Raw genomic sequence first — 19,688 nt, 5'->3', positions numbered from 1 at the left:
CCCTTCTTCTTACTTGCTGAGGGCGCTGCGGGATACTAGGGTCCAGTTGAACGCCATTCTCTCTCAAAAAGTAGAATAGGCTCTACGTTGGTCCAAGGCCACGTATTACCGCTTTGCCAATAAGCCGGATAGACTTTTGGCGAACATGCTGAAGCAGAAACAGCGTCTGAATTGTGTGCACAGTATCTGGCTTCACCCTGACTCCTGCACTTCCCATCCTGACCACATTTACGCTGCCTTTCATTCTTTTTTTTCCCTCTCTCCACTCTGCTCCGGACCAACCGCCTCATTTTTCCTCCCATCTCTCTACCTTCTTTCAGTCTGTCCCTCTACCCTCTCTCACTGCTACTGACAGGGATTTCCTTAATGCTCCCATCTCATATGAAGAGGACTCCTCTACCGTCGCTGCCCTGAAGCTGGGGATGGCCCTGGAACCTGACAAGCAATCTGCCCAATACTTTAAAAAGTTTTCTGCTATTCTCGTCCCCCACCTAGTATCTCTCTTCAACTACATTTCACATGCCCCTACCCTTCCCCCTGAATTCCTAGAGGCCCTTATTACAGTCACCCCCAAACCCCGCAACGACCCTTCCATTGTTTCTAATTACCGCCCTATCTCTCTTCTAAATTTGGACACTAAAATCCTCACCTCCATTCTGGCTCACAGATTAAATACGCTTCTCCCTAGGTTGATCCATGCTTACCAGGTAGGGTTCAATCCTGGGCGTCAGGTGTCTGACAATGTCAGAAGGGTCCTTAATGTTGTACACTGGGCCAACTCCTCCTCCATGCCCCTTATGTTGTTGGCACTAGATATTAACAAAGCTTTTGACAGTGTCTCTTGGATTTTTCTACACAGGGTTCTAAATAGGTTTGGTTTTGGAGGCCCATTTGTTTATCTCATTCACCTGTTATACTCCCACCCTTCTGCTTACCTTAAATTACCCACCACTGCTCCTCGCCCTATCCTGCTAACTGTGACTCCCTGCAAAACAAAAGAAACAGCGCTCTGTGGGGTGTTATCGCTAAGACTAGGTTACCACACGGTACTCTATCCCTAGACATCTTATCCCCTATCCAAAGTATAGGGGATCAGACGTCTGAACGTGGGGGTCCCGCTGCGGCACCCCAGACATCCGGTGCATGGAGCAAACTTTGCTCAATGCCGGATGACTGGCGATGCGGAGCAGAGGCTCATCACGGGCACGGCCGATGGTGACATCACGGTCACGCCCCCTCAATGCAAGTCTATGGGAGGGGGCGTGGTCGTGGCGGCATGAGCCTCCGGCGCTGTACCCGACACTCTGCCTGGTGCAACAGGGAGGTCTCGGGGATCCCCAGCGGCGGGACCCTCACGATCAGACATCTTATCCCCGAGTACCCCTTTAAAGCACCTCAATAACTATTCAATGACATCACAGGCTCTGAAATAACTCAGTGACATCACAGTAACCCCAATAAGTGCACTTATCATAGCAACTGAATATTCAGTGATGTAGATATTTTACCTTCCATTAGTATTCAGTGTCTTTTCTTTATACTCAAGACAGAATTGACGTCAGATCAAAATTCTCACATTTTAGAAATAATTTTTAATTTCTTCATTGTAAACCGTAAAGTTTTAAAATGTAATCCCTAACTAAGTCAGTTTATGGGCAAGGAAAACAGCGTTTCCCTAATGACCACGTGGTTAGAACATTTTTTGTAAAATATTTTCGAGTTAATTAGAAATAACTTATCTCATTGGGAGTTGATGTTTTTGTGGCGCAGTTGTCGGATCCGGCAACTTCTTACACTTGTTATCATTAAGTGTTAAACCTAATTGCACGGATTAATCAGTCTGTTCCCGCATGCGGCGGCAGGGCGTACCACTCGCACATTACACTGAACAGACTGAACTGTATTAGCAATATGAGTTTACTCGAGTCTAGTCAATAAATGATAACATTAGAGAAAATGTTGTATTGGCCTCAGACGTCTCTTCCCTCTTTTACCCCAATGCTAAATTTTAATGATTATTACAGTTGCTAGCGGCAAAAAAAGTCACAAAATCTTTTTTTAATGTATTTATCTAATTAAAATCTTTTTTTTTCCTTTTTCAAAGCATTTTGGTTCATATGACTCGCTGTAAAGAGGGAGACAGAGCAGCTCAGGATGGAGAGATTTAAAGTGACACTAACCTCCAGAATGTTCTCTGATTAATTTAATGTAGTTCAATCTGTTCTTATCTCATGCATTGTTATAGTTTATAGCACTGTGGTGAACCAGTACGGGAGGTGTTACCCCGTGCTCCTGCTGTCCTGTCAGGCAGTCTCCTTCAGTGTCCCCAAGGCCCCCTACACTTGTTTCCCCATTGTAAATATGTTTTACCATGTAAAGTGTTATATAATGTAATGTTACTTTAAGAGTTATACCATGTGATAAATCAATCATGTGATTGTTACCCAGGAGGTACCAGTGACCAGGTGATCCCAAGAGTGACCTATGGGCTCCCTGCTAATCTACCCATATAAGCCCTGGGTGGAGCTTCTCTCTTTGAGCTCTGCTCTTCTGCTAAGCTGAGGTCCAGTGCAGTCGTGCCTAGTGTGTGTGTCCAGAGTGTTGGAGACCTCAAAGTCAAGTCCTGCAGCCACCATCAAGTCAAGTAAGATAAAGTCACAGCTTTATGAGTCAAGTCAAGTCAGCCCCTGTCATCTGTCAAGTCAGCATGGTCTGCATTCAATTGTCCAGTCCTACAACAAGTCCCAACAAGCCCTTAAGGTCTCTGCTTCACTGGTCAACTCTGGCAGAACTTTATAGACTTTACCAATGGTCTACCCTCAGTTAAGCTACCATTGTCCGTAACTTGGCGTCGGAGTCTTTATTGCCCCCGTGCCTAGCCCAGGATCTAGCGGTATACCTTCGGGTGGTCATAGGCTAAACCACGCCCTGGCATCACGAATACAAGGGGTTAATGCCATCTGCCCCTAGGGTAACAACATCTGCCCTGCACCATACACCCCGCCGCCACAGCACCTTTTAGTTTATAGCTAAAATGGCTCCTATTGTGCTATGTTCTATGTAAGGCAAACTTGGCCCCACCCCCAAGGAGCTTATAAAAGTGTCCTAGGATAAAGTACTTTGAACTTCCATTACTTTCCTCCACAGCCCATTTATGCCAAACTAGAGAGCCTTGGAAGGACATACATGGATTAGAGATGTGGAATGAAATCATGGAAGTTTACCTAAAGGGGTACTCCCCTGGAAAACATTTTTTTATTTTTTTTTAACCAACTGGTGCCAGAAAGTTTTGTAAATTACTTCTATTTAAAAATCAAAAACCTTCCAGTACTTATCAGCTGCAGTATACTCCACAGGAAGTTCTTTTCTTTTTGAATTTCCTTTCTGTCTGAAGACAGTGCTCTCTGCTAACACCTCTGTCCATTTTAGGAACTGTCCAGAGCAGGATAGGTTTGCTATGGGGATTTGCTCCTACTCTGGACAGTTCCTAAAATGGACAGAGATATCACCAGAGAGCACTGTGGTCAGACAGAAAGGATATTCAAAAAGAAAATAACTTCCTCTGGAACAAACAGCAGATGATAAGTACCGGAAGGGTTAAGATTTTTAAATAGAAGTAATTAGCAAATCTGTTTAACTTTCTGGCACCAGTTGATTTAAAAAAAAATGTTTTCCAGGGGAGTACTCCTTTAAGACATGATGACATCGCACAGTTCCTCCATATGGACATGATGACATCACACAGTTCCTCCATATGGACTTGATGACATCACACAGTTCCTCCATATGGACATGATGACATCACACAGTTCCTCCATATGGACATGATGACATCTCACAGTTTCTCCATATGGACATGATGACATCACACAGTTCCTCCATATTGACATGATGACATCACAAAGTTCTGCATATGGACATGATGACATCACACAGTTCCTCCATATGGACATGATGACATCACAAAGTTCCTCCATATGGACATGATGACATCACACAGTTTCTCCATATGGACATAATGACATCACACAGGTTCCCCATATGGACATGATGACATCACAAAGTTTCTCCATATGGACATGATGACATCACACAGTTTCTCCTTATGGACATGATGACATCACAAAGTTCCTCCATATGGACATGATGACATCACAAAGTTCCTCCATATGGACATGATGACATCACAAAGTTCCTCCATATGGACATGATGACATCACACAGTTCCTCCATATGGACATGATGACATCACACAGTTTCTCCATATGGACACAATGACATCACACAGTTTATTCATATAGACATGATGACATCACAGTTTCTCCATATGGACATGATGACATCACACAGCTCCTCCATATGGACATGATGACATCACACAGCTCCTCCATATGGACATGATGACATCACACAGTTCCTCCATATGGACATGATGACATCACACAGTTTCTCCATATGGACATAATGACATCACACAGTTCCTCCATATGGACATGATGACATCACACAGTTTCTCCATAAGGACATGATGACATCACACAGTTGCTGCAGATTTGTCAGCTGCACATTTATGATGCAAATCTCTCATTCCACCAAATCCCAAAGGTGATGTATTGAATTGAGATCTGATGACTGTGGGGGCCATTGGAGTCCAGTGACCTTATTGTCCTGCATGAGATGATATGATATTTGTGACATGGCGCATTATCCTGGGGGAAGTAGTGATCAAAGGATGGGTCCAACATAGTAATAATTGGATTGACATGGTCAGCAACAATATTGTCCCATTCATATGATGCTCATTTGGTACTAAGAGGCCCAAAGTGTGCCAAGAAAATGTCCCCCACACCATTACACCACAACCAGCCTGAACTGTTGATTCAAGGCAGGATGGATCCATGCTTTCATGTTGTTTATGCCAAATTCTGACCCTGACATCTGAATGTTACAGCTGGAATGGAGACTCATGAGACCAGGAAATGTTCTTCCAGTCTTCTATTGTCCAATGTTGATCCCTGTGTGAAATGTAGCCTTGAATTGTAGTTTACTGTTCTTAGCTGGCAGGAATGGCACCTGGTGTGGTTTTCTGCTACTGTAGTACATCTGCTTTAGGCTAAGTTTCCACTTGGTTTTTCTCTGGCAGTTTTTGGAATACTACCACTGCAGTTTTTGAGCCAAAGTCAGAAGTGGATCCGTAAGGGAGGAGAAGTGTAAGTCCTTCCTTTATATGTCATATTCCTTTTGAATACATTTCTGGCTTTGGCTCAAAAACTGCAGTGGTTGTATTCCAAAAACTGCCAGAAAAAAACCAAGTGGAAACTTAGACTTAAGGGATGATGTGTTGTGCGTTCAGAGATAATATTTTGCATACCTTGGCTGTAGCATGTGGTTATTTGAGTTACTGTTGCCATTATATCATCTCGAACCAGTCTGCCCATTCTCCTCTGACTGTTGCCATCAACAAGGCATTTTCATTCACACAACTGCTGCTCACTGGATATTGTCTCTTTTTCGGACCATTCTCTGTAAACCCTAGAGATGGTTGTGTGTGGAAATTGCATGAGATAAGTCGTTTCTAAATTACTAAGACCAGCCCGTCTGGCATCAACAACCATGCCAAGTTCACTTAACTATAACCTCTTTCTCATTCTGATACTCGGTTTGAACTTTAGCAAGGTGCCTTGACCACATCTGCATGACTAAATGCCATGTGATTGGCTGACTGGCTATTTGTGTTAACAAGCAATTGAACCTAATAAAATGGCAATTAAATGTGGAATTATGGCAATTTACACAAGAGAGACCGGGGAGAGATAAAGTATCACACATAAGTGAGTCCACCCCTCACATTTTTGTAAATATTTTTTTCTATCTTTTCATGTGACAATACTGAAGAAATGACCCTCTGCTACAATGTAAAGTAGGGAATGCACAGTCTGTATAACAGTGTTTAATGTTGTGTCTAAACCTTTGCAACAAATGTGAGTAAGTGAAAATGTCCAATTTGGGCCTAATTAGCATAAACGGGAAAAAAAATACCAGCCCAGAACTGCCCTCTAAAGCCCTCTAAAGAAAGACAAAAAGAAATAGGTAGCATTAGAGAGAAGATATATACATGGGCTTAGTTGCGAAAACACCGGATGTCCAGTGCCACACAGCTAATGCGAATTTTATTCGCAAATATCGCATATTCGCGAATTCACGAATATTCGCGAATATAGCACTATATATTCGTAATTCCGAATATTCTTTTTTTTCTTTTCACAGTACACATCAGAGTGATCACCCCTCTCTGCTTCCAGCTTGTGTGGTGTAAAGAAGGCTCTAATACTACTGTGTGAGACTGATGTGCGAATTTTCGCCTATGCGAAATTTTGCATATGCTAATTTTAGCATATGCTAATATTTCGCATATGCTAATTTTTTATATGCTAATTTTCGCATGTGTGAAAATAAAACGCGAATATTACGAATGTGCGAATTTAGCGAATATATGACGAATATTCGTCCATATATTCGCGAATATTCGCGAATTCGAATATGGCCTATGCCGCTCAACACTACTAAGCAGTGGAATTTCTACTGGATGCAACAAAGGTGACCTGTCTCAGCATTGTCTATAAGACATAAAGATCCTTGTCCAGTTAGTTCAAGAGATTAGGACACAAGCTAGTACATCACAGAGTCACATACTGTACATATGCAATAGACATCTACAAGTCAAAGTGCAAAAGCACCAAAGAAAAAAAATCAGCAAAAAGCATAGTCTGTGCACAACACACAATCTTAAGGGGGCAGTGACTAGGGACAAGATTCTGCTTTGTTGTGCTACAAGACCTGTATTAAATTCAAGCAACATTTTAAAATTACTGCGTTGTAGTGTACTGTTTCAGGAGTTCAGTAAAGTTTACAATTGTTCAACAAAAACCCTGGGCTTTGTGTAAATGGAATTTAGTACCCTGATGAACCACAACATTTTCAGGGGGAAACATGTCGACACAGGGACAATTACACAGCTTATGTCTGTATCTGTTTTATCATACATTAATAGTAGAAATAATATATGTAGGATGAAGGGCACCTTCTATAGATAAACCAGATATGATCAGATAGATAAACCTTGCGCCAGTAGCCATTTATCCTATACCACAAGCCATACAAACTCTCAACTTGGGAGTGTCTGGAGTATCTTTTTTGTGGAGATGTAAAGACTGATTCTTTGTGGTGTATCTGACTTTTCCAAGTATCTTATCGTGTCATGTGACATTTCGATATAAATGGGGAGTTTTAACTAAGTCTAATAAAAGTCATGTTTTAGTCAGTTTTTGGTTCAGTGATTAAACACAGAACAATACTTCAATAGGTCAGAACTGAAGGGAAGGACTATTATATTATTTATAGGCTAAAGTAAGGCGGCTAGATGCCACCTCCAGTTCTGGAACTGATCCAGGAGCTAAATGGACTATGGGCAGACAGAATGGAATCATGGAAGTTCCCACATTGGCGAGTTATGTTTCTTACTAGATATCATTTCTAGATATTTTAGTATATTTGCAATACATTGAAAAAAGGTGTTGAATAAATTTTTTGTAATAGCGCATGGAAATTTGGCCCATTGCTTACATCCCTCTATTTCTATCCATCTCTATAATAGTTTGGTAACAAGTCTGAAGAAATAAATGTTGAATAAACAAGTGATCGCTCTGTAATATTTGGCTCCGGTGAGATCAATCAGCCCAATGTGCGGAGAATGGGAGTTTTCCTGCGCAGAATATTAATGCTGCTATTATAGACAAAGGCAAACATCTTGTCTCGCAGAGAGGTCATTTGTGAGAAGATACAGGTACTAGTGAAGGTGCAGAAATAGTTAACAACACGCCACAGTTTACAGAGCTGCAAAAAATTCATTCATCATGATTTAAATCAATCTGCTACAAAATGTATCTAATCCTATCATATGTGATACTGTCTGTTGAGATGTGTATCTAATCCTGTCATGTGCAATACTGTCTGAAAAGTCGTGTAGCCAAGCATCTCACGTGGGATTCAGGAGTGTAACTAGAAAAGGCTGAACCCCGTACCAAATTTTTGGAAGGTCCCTCATTCCCCCATACCCCCAAAAGTTTACAAATCAGGTGCAGTTGCAGAGAACAGAACTATAACACCCAGCGGTGAATTCTTTGGATATGGATGTTTGCTCCTCTTTTCTACTCCATCTGAGCCAGACCGGCATGATGACTACTCCCAAAGTCTGCAGACTATACTAATATCTTATTCTGCACTGGTTTTATTGTTTTTATTGTTATGCAATAAACCTCCCAGCTTTTAAACCTACTCTTCTCCGTATTTGGTTCATTACACCTATCCACGGAACCAGCAGCGCCACCCAGAGGTTCTTTTGCTCGACCACTTCTTGTATTTCTCATGGAGACGGTTCTACCTCACCTGCAACCTCAGGCCTAGCAGTGGTTCCGGCTCTTTTTGTAACCCCCGCTCTGTGGGGTGATATGCAAGTTTAAACTTGGTCAAAGGTGAGCAGCGACTACCTAAGGGGTAAATACGCCCCGCATCTCCTTCCCCTCTCACTTTCTCTTTTCCCAAATGGTATCACAGGAGGCGCCCTCTCCGGCCTCTTGTTTTTTCTTCTCCCACACAGACTATACTAAGAGATCTGTGGCCCCTCGCTTCTGCAGTCATCCCCACCATCACAACCCCACCTTTTCATACTGCTCGTTCTGCTTCTCTCTCACATAGACTGCAGCTTATAGCTTCACTTTCTCATACAGGCTGCTGATCACAGCCCCCCTCTCACACAGACTGCTGATTGCTGCTAATGCCCCCCCCCCCTCTCAAACAGACTGCTGATTACTCCCCTCCACCCCCTACGAACACATAGATTGCTGCCTATGGCCCCCTCGCTCATATAGACTTTTACTTGTGCCCACCTCCCGCTTTAAGACTGCTGCTCAGCCCCCAATACAGACTGCTGCTCAGCCCCCAATACAGACTTCTGCTCAGCCTCTCTCAAAGTTGCCTTTATGCCCCCCCCCCTCCCTTCCTCACAGGGCTTCTTGTACAGCAGTGGTCGCCAACCTGCGGACCTCCAGATGTTGCAAAACTACAACTCCCAGCATGCCCGGACAGCCAACGGCTGTCCGGACATGCTGAGAGTTGTAGTTTTGCAACATCTGGAGGTCCGCAGGTTGAAGACCACTGTTGTACAGCCTTCATGACATCACCAACATTCCTTTGTTGTGCTCTAGCTACAGTTCCTTAAAGCATTGCTATCATTAAAAAAACTTTTGACATGTGCTAGAGACATGTCAAAACTTGTGATCACTTGTGATCGGGGTCTGGGTGTTCAGACTGCCACCAATTGCTAATACATGCCAGAAGAATTGCCCAGCTAAACCATTCTCTCCCGGCACACTGCTTTACCTGTCTAGCTGCAGGAGATGGGCTTCATAATCTTACTATAAGATGTCTCGCGTAGGGAAAGAAGCACTTTCGCAGCTCCTTCTCGCTGGGGATCAAAACAGTGAAACCCCAGCCGATCAAAACTTTTAACATATCTCTATGACATGCCTATTATTTTTGAAATAGTAATGGTTTAAGCTTATAACTGCTGATGGATCGGTGTTGTTTTGCCCAGATTTGCGCTCAATGTAAGTCTCCCATAGACTTGCATTGAGGGGGGTACCCCTTTAAACTTATCCTATGTGATATTGTGTATTAAGCTGCATATCTAAGTCTGTAATGTGGATGCTGTTTGTTGATCTATGTATCTAAGCCCATCATGTGGAATACTGTCTGGTGACCTGTATATTTTAGCCTTTGATGTGCAATACTGTGGGTTTAGCTGCTGTATCTAAGCCAGCCATATGTGATACTGTATGCTGACCAATATATCTAAGCTCACCATGCTTGATATAATCTCCCAAGGGGCGTAGCTAGAAACCACAGGGCCCTGATGCAAAAAGTTGCCCTAGGTCCCCCAACTAACCTTAAAGCTCCTGCGCTCACTTCATAGCCGAGCCCCAAATGTACGGCGCTGTGCGCAAAGTTACATGCTGCAGTGCCGTATATATTTGCAGCATGCCATGTCCTTAAAGGAGTACTCCGGTGCTTATCCAAAGGATAGGGGATAAGATGCCTGATCGCGGGAGTCCCGACGCTGGGGACCCCCGTGATCTTGCACGCAGCACCCCAGTTTAAATCAGTCCCCGGAGCACGTTCGCTCCTGGTCTGATTACCGGCGACCACGGGGCTGTCGGCGTGTGATGTCACGCCTCCGCCCCCGTGTGACATCACGCTCCGCCCCTCAATGCAAGCCTATGGGAGGGGGCGTGATGTCACACGCTGACGGCCCCGTGGTCGCCGGTAATCAAACCCGGAGCGAACATGCTCCGGGGACTGATTTAAACTGGGGTGCTGCGTGCAAGATAACGGGGGTCCCCAGCGGCGGGACCCCCACGATCAGACATCTTATCCCCTATCTTTTGGATAGGGGATAAGATGTCTAAGCACCGGAGTACCCCTTTAAGGGAAAAAGCATCCGTACCGGCTTCGGTAGGCTGGCCAGGAGAGTGATTTGGACAAAGCAGCTTGTCAGTTGTCTTCTCAAGTGTCGGGCAGCTGCGCTTCACACAACACACTACAATTAATGTGGCAAGCAGGGGCGGACCGGGACCAAAAATAGGCCCGGGTATATTAGACTATGCAGCCCATGTCTTTTGGGTGGGGGTCCCAGCAGACCAAAATAAAATGGTCTGCACAGTCTGAAAATCACCTTGGTACAAGTGGATGTCCAGCGGTTGCAAAATCTACAACTCCCATCATGCCTAGAGAGCTTCAGACATTATGGGAGTTGTCGTTTTGTAACAGCTGGAGAGCCGCAGATTGGGGTACAGATTCACCAATAACCCCTGCAAATCTTATAAGTGACTACAGCAATGATGGGAAACAGACAGACTAAACTGTGATTTGACTCACAATAGACGTCTTCTATGTTGTCTTTCCTTTTCTTTTCTTCTTCATCTGTCCCAGAAGCCAGGTCATCTTCCAGTTACATCTTCCCCTGCCGAGTCTGATGTCTGGAAATTATTGGGTCCTCACTTTGTCAGCAAATCCACGTCCCCTGTATGACAACAACAATTAGAACCCTGTCACACAATGTGCCCCCTAAATATAAGTCTGCCACACAATGTGCCCCCTAAATATAACTCTGCCACACAATGTGCCCCCTAAATATAACTCTGCCACACAATGTGCCCCCTAAACATAACTCTGCCACACAATGTGCCCCCTAAATATAACTCTGCCACACAATGTGCCCCCTAAATATAACTCTGCCACACAATGTGCCCCCTAAATATACCTCGCCAGACATCATGACCCTGAAAATGACCCTCTAAGTCCCTCCTTTAGACCCCTAAGGGCTCATCCACACTGCAGACATTTTGTCAGCAGAATGTCCACTTGGAGCAGGTGCCGCTGAATGTCCGCTGCAGTGATTCCACAGTATGCACAGAGCAGAAGAATCCCATTGAAAACAATAGGACTCTACTGCAAGCGGATTTCTGCAGCTGAATTCTGTCAGCAGAATGTCCGCAGTGTGGACAAGAGCTTATTCCCCCCAGACCCCTTAGTCCTCCTCCAGACCCTTTCTTTTTCAGATCCCTAAGTCCCCCAGACCCTCATTCATTCTTCTCTAGACCTCTTTGCCCCCTCCCCCTTCCCCCAGGTTCCCAAGTCTCCCCAAGACTACTTTGTTGCTTTCTCCTTTACACTTTCCTGCCCCTCCCCCCGTAATTCGCAAAACTCCTCTACCACCGCCAGTGATCCTTTATACTCCTCTGCCAACCCTCACCCCTCTCTCCTACTCCATGCTCCTTTTTTGGCTGTCCAGGCACGCTGGGAGTTGTAGTTTGGCCACAGCTGAAGGCACCCTGGTTGGGAAACACTGCTCCATGCTCTTCTAGTCAGCAAACCCTCCCCCGCCACTCTCACCTTTAACCTTCCGTCATTCGTTTATAGCCTCGTCCACCTCCTCATATTGCGGGGAGGATGCACCATCTCTAGGCGGCGGCGGGATTCCTCCTTTTCCTGCGCAGCTGGGGCAGGGACCGTGACGTCAGGTACGTGCTTCCAACGTCTACTGCTCTTAAAGCGGCAGTGTCCCTTCCCCCAGCCGACTTTACTTGGGGCCGGGGGACATTGCCCTGCCCTTATCTGGTCTCCCTTACGTTCCTGTTCATCATCAGCGCTAACTGTTAAGTAATGATTGCCGGCCATCAAGTAAATATGGCAAGGGAGGCCCGCAGGGCCCCCCTTGAGCAGGGGCCCGGTCGCCATGGCGACCATTGCTACCTGTATAGCTACTCAACTGAATCTCCATATCCTCTCCTGTAGCTGTGTCTCCCCCCTTCGCTGGCACTGATGTTAGGTGAAGAGTTAAGAGCACCAATTACACGCGTCTCATAATGACACCAACTACTATGGAGACACTTAGATGCCTATTAACACCTTTATAATGCGTCTCCGCTCGGTGCGTTCAGCCATTTTTCATCCTCTCAGCGCCATTAAATTGATATTAACAACAATTCCTTGACCTGCCGTCAGAGTGCATTAATAACACAATGTATAATTTTCGTTGATAATCGCCATCGCTGCCGCCGCTCCTGTTAGGGAATGTGGACAGAGGAGAAAAGAATATGCACAATTATGGAGACGAAAAATATCAGCTGTAAAAATGAAGTCCATGGGACTTTCCAGAGCTGAGGGGGAGAACAAGACCAATATCCACTGTTTACAGGATATGTTTATCTGGAAACTAAAATTAACATAACAGATAGCCCCACTACCAGGTCTGATGCCACATCTGAACCAACATTATATGAAAATTATAACTGCAACTGTCTTAACTTTTAAGAATTCTAAAGGAATTGTCCCATAACACTGACATCCACAGTGACATGTGACAGCCACAGTGCCCCCATAACAGTGACAACAACAGGGCCCAATAACAGACAGCCTGTCAGAACCCGTGGGGTTAAACGGTTGTGAAAGCTCTCTCTGTTTTGTTTTAGGCTACGCCCAGCTGTCTGGACTGGTCAGCTGACCTTGATGTGAGCACCTGATCGGGGCCTATATAACCTGGCAGTCTACTCCCAATCCTTGCCTGCTAAAGAGCTCAGTGTACTCCTAGCTCACATTTATATTGTATCTGTTATATCTGGCATTTTCACCCTTTCGCTCTCCTCTCTGACTCTTCTCCTGGCTTTGTGAATTGGCTTATCTGTAACCTCTTGGTATCGACTCAGACTGTGGACAGCGATTTATTGTGTGTATGTTTAGTTATTATTTCAGTTAGTCTGAGTGATTCCATTCTGTGTCCCGACCTCCGTCTGCATTATAGTTTATTATTTTGACTGGACTACCCTCACTTATTGTAAGTAGGGACCATCACCGTGGTTATGGACCCGCTACCTAGAGCACGTACGTAAGTAGGCATGGATAGGGTTGAGAGGGCGAGAATAGTGTGCACTCCTTCCCTGCCCAGACCTGACATTTTAGCAGGCCACATACCTGCATTTGACTTGTTTCTGCATTATGGAAGCTATGTCTGCTTTGGTGGAGCAAATGCAGGGCTTGACTGGTCCATGATTTAGCTGAAAGACTTCAGTAATATGAGTCTTCTCAGTCTCAGTCAGTATTAGTCCAGACCCTGACTCAGAGGTTGAAAGATCAGGAGCAGTTAGTTGAGAGCTTGCTAGCCAGAATTCAGGAGCTGGAGTCTTCCCAAACTCAGGTGTCATCTGTTCCTGCTCCAGCTCCTGTGGAGCCATATGTTAGTCTCCCTGACCGATTTTCTGGTAACCACAAAATGTTCAAAACCTTTTGTGAGAGCTGCAAATTGTACTTCAGGTTAAGGCCTTAAACATCTGGTACTGAGGCCCAGAGAGTGGGTATTATTATGCCTCTTTTGCAAGGGGGTCCCCAGGAATGGGTATTTTCCCTTGGTCCCAATGCTGCGGAGTTGTCCTCAGTGGATGCCTTATTTGCGGGATGGGGTCTCTTGTACGCTGAGCCGGACCGTGCTGCGTACACTGAGAGTCAACTGAGTACATTAAAGCAAGGTCGCAGACCAGTAGAGGAGTACTGTGCGCATTTTAGAAAGTGGTGTGTGGCCTCCTACTGAAATACTCCAGCCTTGACTTGTCAGTTCAGACTAGGGTTATCTGACACCTTAAAGGACATGCCTGTAAATTATCCCTCTCCTGACACCCTTAACCAAGAAATGATTTTAGCTGTGCATTTAGATAGACATTGGCGAGAATGCAAACGGGAGTGTTCTTCATCCTCTGTCTCTCCTGTCCTGCTTGATTCTTCTCCTGTCTCTAAATCTGTGCCTGAGGATGAACCTATGCAGATAGGGTCCATTCTTACCCCGGAAGATTGCAGAAGGTTTTATCAACTCTATGGCCTGTGTTTTTACTGTGGAGAGGACACTCATTTCCTTGGATCCTGTATCAAGCGTCCGCGTCCAAATGATAATCAGATATGACATATATGTCATGTTCCTGAGAGAACTACGCCTGACAAAGTTCTTCTGGGGGGATTTGTTTCATCTTCAGTGCAAACTGATGTTATACCTGAGACTGGGTTAAAAACAGTTTTGCAGCAGCCTCTGACTAAATCTGTGAATTGTGATATCTTAAGCAATAAATGTTTGGAGAATAATCACGTGGATTTGGAGTCTGAAAAGAGTGAAGATGATTGTGAGGACACCAATGAGTGGTGTGACATTGAGGATGAGGATGCTGATATACAAATTGATGATTCATCCGTACCTCTTTACTCTCAGGTTGTGAAGGGTCCAGTGGCCCCTCCTAAAATGGGGGCCTATATAAGCTGGAAGTCTACTCCCAATCCTTGCCTGCTAAAGAGCTATGTGTACTCCTAGCTCGCATTGATATTGTATCTGTTATATCTGGCATTTTCACCCTTTTGCTCCGCTCTCTGACTCTTCTCCTGGCTTTGCAAAATGGCTTATCTGTAACCTCTTGGTATCGCCTCGGACTTTGAACACCAACTTATTGGGCAACTTATCCCGACCTCTGTCTGCATTATAGTTTATTATTTTGACTGGACTGCCCTCACTTATTGTAAGTAGGCACCGTCACCGTGGTTACGTACCTGCTACCTAGGGCGGGTATGTAAGTGGGCAGCGATAGGGGGAGTGGGGGAGAATAGTGTGCACTCCTTCCCTGCTCAGACATGACATAGTCACAGTGCTCTATAATAGTGACAGCCACAGTGGCAGTTACAGGTACATGCTGCATAATAAAAATGGTTTAGTAAACAATAATTTGGTGGCTCAGTCCATGTTCACATCACGATTCCTGCCTCTAATGCACAGATACGATTTCTAAGGTTCAAAACGGCTTCTATGGGGGAGTGGACCTGATCATAGTCAGCTAGTGACTACAATCCAGTCATTTTCTGAGCCCATCCATTTTCTGACCCGGACTGAAAATCGTGGCAGATTTTTAGTCTGAGTCACGAGTCGGATGCGCTTAGAAAATGAACCAAACTTAGTCACTTGTTGACTACCATCAGGTCCACTCCCCCATATAAGTTAATGGCTCTGAACCTTTCCATGCACAGATGTGAGAATGTGAGAAGAATATTCAGGGGTTCACTAAGTATAAAGTTCCTAAAGACAATTGATGTCATGTGATCCGCACCCTCTCTGGGTCACATGTCCAGTCAGTGTTTTCTGCCCTGTATATGTGGCTGACTGTAAATAACGCTATAAGCAGATTATAAGCAACTTTTTTGCGGCTCTGGGTAAGGATTTCTGAAGCCATCTGAGAAGAATCAGAAAATCGCTGATTGTAAAATGAGATTGTGTTTTATATCAGGTCTACAGATTGAACAAGAAAAGTCATTACAGCAAACAGTGGATTCCTATGTTTTCCACTTTAATTAATATTCTTTCCGATTCATTTCACGCAGCTGTTATAGCGCCCGCCATGACCGATAACCATTAACCCTCTCTGTGACAATGGGGGGCATTTACTAAGATGTGTGTGATTTAGTAAATTTTTTAGTTCTTTTTTCTTGCGTGTTTTTTTTTTTTTTTTTTGTGACTCTGCCAAATTTATTAAATGGTCACAGGGCATTAGATACATTTTGTGGAGGATATACATTTTCTGAAATTTCACTCTTCACATACACCAAAAAGCTACACTAGGTCTGGGCTGGTGTAGAATTGCGCCTTAATGGTGGGTTTTGCGACAGTCACAGTTGATAAATTCACTACCACTGCACAAGACTAACCCTTAACATCTGGCCTGTACGCACTTTTCAAAAAAAGGTATAAATCAAAAAGGTGCAAAAAATAGCCTGAGGCGCAGCGCTGTGCCTAAATAGCGACAAATCAACGCCAAAAAAAGGCTGGAAAAACAATGATAGATGCCCCCAAATGTTCAGGTAAAGGTGAGTAACATAGCTGCAGAGGGTCAAAGCTTTCAAAAATAAAAACATTTTAAACTATTATTTTTTAAATATTAATCCTATTTTTATTCAGTATTTTTCTAAATGTTGCCAGCTCTGTATCAGATCCACTTTAAGAGAATTTTAGCCTGCTTTTTACCCACCAACATTTGAACATTGGAGCTCTGCGCCCTATCGGCCCAGTATCTAAGAAAAAAAACCCTGATGGTGGAACAACATCCACCTCGTTACACCTACAAAATGTAGAAATGCCCATGTTACAGCACATTTGCAGTATCACCCCTTTTGAGGTCAATGTTTAAATTAACCTATTTTATTTATTTATTTTAGTTTTAAGTACTGTAAATATGAAACTCAGGCTACATATTAAAACTGTGTTGCCCAACATATGGCTCCTCATCTGTTGCAAAACTACAACTCCTAGCATGCTGGAGAGCTATAGGTTAGGGAACACAACATTTTCAGGACAAGCTGCCCTGTGCATGTACATCAGGAGAAGAACTATTTCTAGCCATTAGTTAACTTGTATATGGTATTTTTCACCAGTTTTCCCCCTCTGCAGGTTCCATTTATATTGTTCAGTTGTCCCTGACCTAGTGGATGCAGACTAGTTGCTATTACTGCATTACTGCTATATACTGCACACACACACACACACACACAGTGATCCTGTCCCCCTTTATCTTTATAGTGCTTCTCTGCACACACAAAGAAGGCAATCTGGCTGTCTTATATCACACTCTTAGAAGCTTGAGTCTAGCTGCTATGATGTCTTACATACACTGCACAAAGACAGAAGAGTAGATCCTGCTCCCCCATATCTCTATTAAACACCCTCAGAAGCAAGACACCAGTTGTTATGATGTCTACTATACACAACACACAAAGAGAAGAGGGGATCCTGCTCCCCTATATCTCTATGACACACTCTCTCCATATACTTCTATTAGAAGCTGTAATCTGATCACTCAATGAGCTGATCCCTTTAGTAGTGCGTGACTACGAAAATGAGTTTAGGTGGGAGGGGCAGGGGGTGATAAGTGAAGAAAAAGTATTACAATATTTCCTACATCCTCTTGCGCTATTGATTTAACCCTTATGCACTCTCCATCTAGTTCCTGCTGCCATCCTCCCCCCCGGCAAAACACAGGATGTTTTCGCGTATTATAGTGGCACTGCCAATGTGACGGAATGGTGGTGCCTTCTGAACTCAACCTGAGCCTTTTTTAAAAAGAATTTGACTGTTTAATGGAGTATTTTCATAGGAAGCAGGAAACTATTTTTATGACTGAAGGGGTGGGGCTGTGACAACTTTCCTATGGGTAAAGTCATCACTACTGATATTTTTCTATAGTTTATATATTGCCTATCTATTCCATGGCGCTATAATCAGTCACACCAGTCTTGGTCCCCAGAAGTCCAGACGCTAATTTCCTTATTTCTCACATATTGGGGCAACTTTCATGGAAAAAATCTTTGAATACGTAAAGAAACGGGCACATGAGGGAAATTTTTTGACCAAGAGTGCTGCTGCAACCTTCTATTTTGTACACTCTGTATTTGCCACAGCAGCGATCACACGTGTATTAGGTAGTTGTGCTGGCTATTTTTCTTTTTGTTTTTGCTTTGCAGTTTAGGGGGGGTGGCCCCCTCTGTAGCCGTGCACCCCTCCCTATTTCACAGGAGGTTTTTTAAATTGATATAGGATCCAGCATGTCACCCAGTCCGAGGCTATATGCCCAACAGAGGTGAGTGAAATGAGTGTTAGGGTCCCATCCAAAATTAGGCCACCTCCGCGTGGTGGATGGGGGACATGTTTTGATCAAAAAGTGCGCTAAGAGCCTCCATTTTTTGACCAAGAGTGCTGCTGCAACCTTCTTTTTTGTATACTCTGTATTTGCCACAGCAGCGTGCTCCCGTGTATTAGGTAACTGTGCTGGCTATTTTTCTTTTTGCTCACATGAGGGAAACCCATAACTGTCCCTGCAGTTGGCAGGAGCACTGCAGATGGTAGCAGGACTGGACTGGCCATCTGGCACACCGGGCATTTTCCCGGTTGGCCACACTCCTTGGCTGCCGCTGTAAAGAAAGTGTCTGGCGGCACTGTATCTAAAGCAGAATTAATGTGTTCAGCACAGGCTGCCCACATACCTCAGCAACGGAGAGCTGCGGCTGCAGCTTTAAAGGGGTTGTCCGCTGCCTTCCGGAGCTCAGCTCGCAGCGTCCGGAAGTTCATTACTCCGAACGCTGTGTGCGGGCTTCCGTGTTCGAGGCCGCCCCCTCGTGATGTCATGCCCACCCCCTTCCCATAGACTTTCGTTGAGGGGCGGGTGTGATGTCATGAGGGGGCGGCCTCGAACACGGAAGCCCACACACAGCGTTCGGAGTAATGAACTTCCGGACGCTGTGAGCGGAGCTCCGAAAGGCAGGGCAGCGGACAACCCCTTTAAGAGTCCTGGCCGGCAGTGGTTGCTTTAAGAGCTCATCCATGTGATTTTTTTCATTTTTTAAATCTTTCTGCAGCGCAACCCTCCCTCCCCTATCCCACCTCACGCCTGAAACGCCCCACCCGGGCAGCTGCGACCCCCCCGGCCGGCTCACTAACTTCTGGCGGCAGCAGTGCTAGGGCTCTTGGTAGCAGATGTGCGTGCTGTGCACAGGCACATCCGTTACCAGAATGAAAGACGTCAGTGACTTCTCAAGGCACCACCGGAGAGGAGCTCGGTGGAATTCGCTCCTCTCTTGCCTCTGCCCCGTTCTTTACACTGGCAGGCAAGGTGGGGGTAAGTACATGACAGTGGGGGTGCAATAGTGGAATATAAAATAAATTGTGCTGGTAGAATTTTTTTGCTCAACTGCAGAGCCATAGGAAGTATCAGGGCATGCTGGGAGTTATAGTTAGTAACTGCAACTCCTAGCATGCCCTGACAAAGCCTATGGCTCTGCAGCTGACTCAAGACTACAACTCCCAACATGTTGCACTATATAGTGGTATAGTATAGGTTATGGTGCAACATGCGGGGAGTTGTAGTTTTGGGTCAGGTGCAAAGCCATAAGCTGTGTCAAAGAATGCTGCGAGTTGCAGTTATTAACTACAACACCCAGCATGCCCTCATACAGCCTATAACTCTGTAGCTGACCCAAAACTATAACTACCAGCATGCTGC

The 19,688-nt window shown here is 44.7% G+C and overlaps 1 long non-coding RNA gene across 1 annotated transcript in view; it reads right to left on the bottom strand.

Moving 5' to 3' along the window:
* LOC130296831 (uncharacterized) overlaps positions 1-11,104 on the bottom strand; it is a 56,664-nt gene extending 45,560 nt beyond the window's left edge. The window contains exon 1 of the long non-coding RNA XR_008849304.1: positions 10,993-11,104. This is a non-coding gene — a long non-coding RNA (uncharacterized LOC130296831). The remainder of the gene's footprint in view (positions 1-10,992) is intronic.
* Between the last annotated feature and the right edge of the window lie 8,584 nt (positions 11,105-19,688).

The sequence above is a fragment of the Hyla sarda genome, chromosome 12, assembly GCF_029499605.1.
Source record: "Hyla sarda isolate aHylSar1 chromosome 12, aHylSar1.hap1, whole genome shotgun sequence".
NCBI lineage: Eukaryota > Metazoa > Chordata > Amphibia > Anura > Hylidae > Hyla > Hyla sarda.
This window is presented reverse-complemented; position numbering and strand designations above follow the sequence as displayed.